A 7,049-nucleotide genomic window follows, 5' to 3' on the forward strand; every position below is an offset into this window, starting at 1 on the left:
ACCCCCCGGATATTAGAAACAATATCAGAGGGGGGTGTACAGTTCCTGTGACATTGGGAGTAATATTATCTTCTCTTCCCCTGGATGTTAGGAACAATATCACAGGGTGTGTACACCCCCTGCGATATTGAAAGTAATATCATCATCTCCTTCATTGGAAATTAGGAACAATATCACAGGGGGTGTCTAAACCTTCTGCAATATTGGTAGTAATATCATCCTCTCCCCCGCTGGATATTAAAAACAATATCACAAGAAAGCTGTACATCTGCTGTGGTATGGAGAATAATATCATCCATCCTCTCTTCCCTTGGATATTAGGAACAATATCACAGAAGAATGTACACCTCCTGCAATACTGGGAGTAATATCATCCTCTCCCCCACTGGATATTAGAAAAACAGCACAGATGTGCACACCCCCTGTGACTTTGGGAGTAATATCATCCAATTCTTTCTGGATATTGGGAACAATATCACAGGGTGGGAGGTGTAGGCCTCCTGCTATATTGGGAATAATATCATCCTCTTCTCCCGTGGATATTAGAAACAATATCACAGGGGCTGTGTAGACCCTCTGCGATATTGGGAGTAATATAATCATATTCCCACCTGGATATTAGGAACAATATCATAATAGGGGTGTACACCCTTTGCGACATTGGGAGTAGTACCATCCTCTCCCCCCTGGATATTAGGAACAATATTATGGGGGCGGTGTACACCCACTCTGATATTAAGAGTAATATCGGCCGGGCGCGGTGGCTCACGCCTGTAATCCTAGCACCTGGGGAGGCTGAGGTAGGCGGATTGCCTGAGCTCAGGAGTTTGAGACCAGCCTGGGCAACACCGTGAAACCCTGTCTCTACTAAAATACAAAAAATTAGCTGGTCGTGGCGGCGTGCGCTTGTAATCCCAGCTACTCAGGAGGCTGAGGCAGGAGAATTGCTTGAACCTGGGAGATGGAAGTTGCAGTGAACCGAGATCATGCCACTGCACTTCAGCCTGGCAAACAGAGCGAGACTCTGTCTCTTAAAACATAAAAAATTATTAAAAAAAAAAAAAAAAGGTTGGGCGCGGTGGCTCACACCTGTAATCCTAGCACTTTGGGAGGCCAAGGCGAGCGGATCTTGAGGTCAGAAGATCGAGACCATCCTGGCTAACACAGTGAAATGCCATCTCTATTAAAAATACAAAAAATTTGTCGAGCGTCGTGGTGGGCACCTGTAGTCCCAGCTACTCGGGAGGCTGAGGCAGAAGAATGGCGTGAACCCGTGAGGCGGAGGTTGCAGTGAGCCAAGACTGTGCCACTGCTCTCCAGACGGGGCCACACAGCAAGACTCTGTCTCAAAAAAAAAAAAAGAAAAGAGTAATATCATCTCCCTTTTGGGATATTAGGAACAATATCACAGGGTGAGTGTAGTACACCCCCTGTGATATTGAGAGTAGTATCATCCTCTCCACCCCTGGATATTAGGAACAATATCACAGGGGGTGTACACGTTCTGCGATATTGGGAGCAATATTATCCCATCCCCCTCTGGATATTAGAAACAATATCCCATGTGTACACCCCCTGCGATATTGGGAATAATATCATGCTCTCCCCCCATGAATATTAGGAACAATATTACAGAGGCGTTGTACACCTCCTGCGACATTGGAAGTAATATCGTTTTTCCCCCTAAATATTAGTGTACACCCCTTTGTGATATTTGGAGTAATATCAACCCCCCCCGGATACTAGGAACAATATTACAAAGGGGGTATACACTCCCTACGATATTGGGAGTAATATCATCTTTACCCACCCTGGATATTTAACACACTATTACGGAGGGGGGGAGGTTGTACACCCCCTGCGATATTGGGAGTAATATCATCTTCTCTCCCCCTGTATATTAAGAACAATATCACAGGTGGGGTGTACACCCCTGGCAATATTGGGAGTAATATCATTCTCTCCCCCCTCCTGAATATTAGGAATAATATCACAGGGGTGGTGTACACCATCTGAGATATTGGGAGTAATATCATCCTCTTCCCACTAGATATTGAAAACAATATCGCAGCCGGGCGCGGTGGCTCAAGCCTGTAATCCCAGCACTTTGGGAGGCCGAGGCGGGCGGATCACGAGGTCAGGAGATCGAGACCATCCTGGCTAACATGGTGAAACCCCGTCTCTACTAAAAATACAAAAAAAAACTAGCCGGGCGTGGTGGCGGGCGCCTGTAGTCCCAGCTACTCGGAGGCTGAGGCAGGAGAATGGCGTAAACCCGGGAGGCGGAGCTTGCAGTGAGCTGAGATCCGGCCACTGCACTCCAGCCTGGGTGACACAGCGCGAGACTCCGTCTCAAAAAAAAAAAAAAAGAAAAGAAAACAATATCGCAGTAGGGTTTACACTCCCTACCATATTAGTAGCAATATCATCCTCTCTTCCACCTGATTCTCTGTAGGACACGCACAGTGACTTTGTGAGAACAACAAAGAAAGCCAAGAAGTGAGAACACAAATGTCTGCCTTTAGGAGGATGCCCAGGCCGGTGCTGGGGCAGGAAGCCTAGGAAGGCCATTCGGGTTGACAGCAGCCAGGATCTGTGTGTCCAGTAGAGGGCGACCCTTCACACTGCTGGCTTTCGAAAGACTCCTTCCATTTTACAAAAGTGTTATTAAAACAAGGCTGCCATTAGGGGTTGCTAAGGTGATGAGCTCTCGCTTCTTCTGGCTTGTGGAGGCTATGACATTCCTTGTCTCATGCCCACATATCGCATTGCCCTTTCTCCCCAAATTCAGGCTCACATCACCTTCTTGTGAACTTAATCTCTCTCTGCCTCCCCCCTTATAAAGACACTTGTAGGCCAGGCGCAGTGGCTCATGCCTGTAATCTCTACACTTTGGGAGGCTGAGGCAGGTAGATCACCTGAGTTCAGGAGTTCAAGACCAGCCTGGCCAACATGGTGAAACCCCATCTCTACTAAAAATACAAAAAATGTAGCCAGATGTGGTGGCAGACGCCTGTAATCCCAGCTACTCGGGAGCCTGAGGCAGGAGAATCACTTGAACCCAGGATGCAGAGGTTGCAGTGAGCCGAGATCATACCATTGCACTCTCGCCTGGGTGACAAAAGCGAAACTCCATCTCAAAAAATAAATAAATAAATAAATAGATAGATAAATAAATATTTTTATAAAGGACATTTGTGATTCCATTAGGGTATAGCCAGATAATCCAGGAGAATCTCCCAACCCTGAGATATTTAACCTAGCCAGGCATGGTGCTGCAATCCCAGCACTTTGGGAGGCTGAGCTGGGAAGATCTACTGAGTTCAGTTCAAGACCAGCCTGGGCAACATGGTGATACCCTGTCTCTACTAAAAATACAAAAATTAGCCAGGCATGGTGGCATGAACCTGTAGTCCCAGCTACTCAGGAGGCTGAGGCACAAGAATCGCTTGAACTCGGGAGGTAGAGGTTGCAGAGTGGAAATCACCCCACTGCACTCCAACCTGAGCAACAGAGGCAGACTCCATCTCAAAAAACAAAACAAAACAAAACAAAAAAAGGTATTTAACCTTATCACATATGTGAAAGCCCTTTTGCCATAGAAAGTCACTTTCACGGGTCACAAGCTATAATTCCCGTTTATGTGGGGGGCCCTTATTCAGCCCACCGCACAAGAGAAACTTCAGAATACTCAGTCCATACACAGAAGCATTTGAATAAAAGCCTCCATTTCCTGCCCTGCATACTAGAGCACGGTAAAGTCTTTTCCTCTTAGTCATACCTCCTTCTGCTGCCCCGGAAGTAGATGGGTTCCCTTGCCCCTCCCCAGCTCTGACGTCTGAAATTGGTGCCATTTTACCACATCGTACACTCATTGACAGGCCACTTTCTGTCAGATCGACGTAAATCCCACGTAACTTCTCTTCAGTGGTTAGTCATAACGTAACTTGGTGTGAAACCAACAAAACCGCCTATTATGTTTTCCATGGATTCATGTATGTCATATATACAGAACAGGATCATGGAAAGTTTAGCAGAGTTGGGAGCTGATTATTTCACCCAAGAGATAGGAAAATTGCTAGAAGATAAATTAATGGCATATGGAATGATAGAGGCGACTATCTTAAGGCTGATGCTTATGTTTCCAGTCAAGAAGATACTGGTATGTGTACTAAGGAAAACAGCTTCATTTACATGCAACCTGTTGTACATGCATTCTAAAGACGACATACATTTCTTCAAAAAGATTATGGGACACCAACCAAAACAAGTAAGTGTTGCTTAATTTCTATTTATAAATCTAGGATGATCTCTGCATTATAGTAGGGAAATCTTAAAAGACAACATCACATACTAATGGTAAAAAGATGATGCGACATGAAAAAGTAACAGCATGAATACGTCCAATTGCTATTTGTGAATTGAAAAACTAAATTTAAAAAAAATTAGCAGATTGTGAATGCATTACTAATGATAAATTCTGTATTTTTTTTTTTTTTTTTCTGAGACAGAGTCTTGCTCTGTCACCCAGGCTGGAATGCAGTGGCACGATCTCAGCTCACTGCAACCTCTACCTCCCGGGTTCAAGCAATTCTCCTACCTCAGCCTCCTGAGTAGCTGAGACTACAGTCATACACCAACAGGCCTGGCTAATTTTTGTATTTTTAGTAGAAACAGGGTTTCACCATATTGTTCAGGCTGGTCTCAAACTCCTGACGTCTGGTGATCCACCCATTTTGGCCTCCCAAAGTGCTGGGATTACAGGCATGAGCCACCATGCCCAGCCAAATTCTGCAACTCATACCCATCTTTCTGCGATTACACTAAAGTTTTTCTTCCTGAATTGACGATGTTTCTGTGGTCTTACATATCACCGCAGAGCAATTTACATCGTTACTATTACTTTCATCTCACTAACTCCTCCTCCAGTCAAAAAAAAAAAAAAAAATTGTCTTTAAGCTATGGAAATGAAGTGTTACTCAGCTGGGGTGACGTTATGTTGTGTTTCTGGGGAGACTTCCTGCTCATGTTGGGGTGAGACTGTGGGCTGTGGGCTGTGGGCTGTGTGCTGAGGAGGAGGTCTCTCGATCTGGAGAGAACCCATTGTTGGGGAGACCTCCACGGGGCTGAGGGGCCATGAGCCTGCCCGGGTTTAGAGCACAGGATTCTGGGGTTGAATCCTAGGAATATTTGAGAACTTCTTGCCTCAGGAGGGGAAGATGCCTGGAGAATAAAGACAAACTCTGGGTGTCTTGAGGGGCATATCCTAATTTGAGAGGAATCAAACCAAGGATGGAGTAGCTATGGCCTCCTTAAAGACTGAGGTTGGGGAATAAACAGGATTCACAACGAGTTCATTGAGGAAGAAGCCATGAAGGGACAATTTTTGGTTGGGACAGAGGAAAGCTGAAGCTCTGCAGCTGGGGAGAAAGCCCTGGCAGGGAGAAAGCGACGCTGGAGGGGCCCTGCACACTCCGAGATGCTGGAACTTCTAACCTGCTCCAGCACACCCATTTTCTGCAACCTTCTGCATTCTGAGCATTTGAACCCTCATTTCTCACTCCCCTTTTCTTGATTCTTCTGGGCAGCACATACTCCAAGGTCTTCCAGGCCCTCAATTCCCGACCCCCGCTTCTGCAGTCATGGGGGACTCCAGGCACTGCAAGAATTTGAGTGGGAGCCTTGTTGCCTCTGATTGATTTATTGGATTTTTGGAGCTCCCCGCTGTCAAAGTTTAGGGTCCTGGATGCCCGTCCTCCCCAACCTGTCCTTTCCATTCTTGGGGCTAAGCTCTCTCCCACACCTCCCACCCTGTCAGGGCCCTCGATTCCCTCCTCCTTCCCGTCCCCATGCCCAGGCTCCTATTTAGCCTCTTGCTAGGATCTGGTATTTTCATGAACCACCAACTCACTTGGAGTCCTACTAAGGGGCAAGCAGGACTGAAGGAGGTCTTAGAGAGTGATAGTGGAGATTTTGTTTTTCCACAGCACCCCTCATCCACCCCCACAATGCTGCCACAGCCCCACCCACACCCCTTTTTCAGAGCAAACTGCCCAAATCGCTCCCAGGTCATTGTCAGACAAAGGAAAACACCAGCCTTCACTTTGGAAACCTCTTTCCCCCATGTCTAATTCCCACCCAAGTCGCCCTGCATCTTCCTCCCTTCCCCCAACCTGATGTTCAGAACCCTCCTCTGCTCAGACACCACCTCCCACCCTCCTGCCCTCAAACTCCCTTCCTCTTTTGCAGGTTTCCTGCCTTCAGCTCCACTGCTGCCTCTGCAATATATGCATGCCCTCCACTTCCTCCTCATTCTCACAATATTCTGCCCCGGTGGGATTCTAACCTCCCTCTCCACTGTGTGCCAGCTCATCTGCTGTCCCTGATCTAACCCTTGGATGCTTGAGCCCCAAGATCTTTCTGTCTAAAAATCTATGAGCCTGGCTCCCTGAAAAGACAGAGAGGGTCGGGCATGGTGATGGACACTTGGAAGGTCGAGGTCGAGTAATCACTTGAGCCCTGGAGGTCAAGGCTGTGATTGTGCCACTGCACTTCAGTCTGGGCAACAGAATAAAACCTTGTCTCAAAAAAAATTTTTTTAATAAATAAAAATTTTAAAAATAAAGCTCCAGGCCTTCTTCCCATGGCTCTGAGTAGGCTTACAGGGGCCCTTCTTAAACCCACTTCCTTCTCAGCTGGATCTGGGGAATCCTTCTTTCCCTTAATGAACTCATTTTCACAGGCACTGTGCTCCAGAGCTCTCACTGTCTCCAATCTCCCCTCTGCCCAGCACCCTTTCTCTCCTTGCCCTCACTCTCCACCTCTAACTTCCCACATCCCAGAGATTCTCTGGAGGCTAAAGCAACTCCATCTTGGATGCTGACCCACCATGTTCACTTTTTTTTTTTTTTTTTTTTTTGGACAGAGTCTCGCTCTGTTACCCAGACTGGAGTGTAGGGGCGTGATCTCAGCTCACTGCAGCCTCTGCCTCCCAAGTTCAAGTGTTTCTTCTGCCGCAGCTTCCTGAGTAGCTGGGACTACAGGCACAC

The sequence above is a fragment of the Theropithecus gelada genome, chromosome 19 (genome assembly GCF_003255815.1).
Source record: "Theropithecus gelada isolate Dixy chromosome 19, Tgel_1.0, whole genome shotgun sequence".
Lineage (NCBI taxonomy): Eukaryota > Metazoa > Chordata > Mammalia > Primates > Cercopithecidae > Theropithecus > Theropithecus gelada.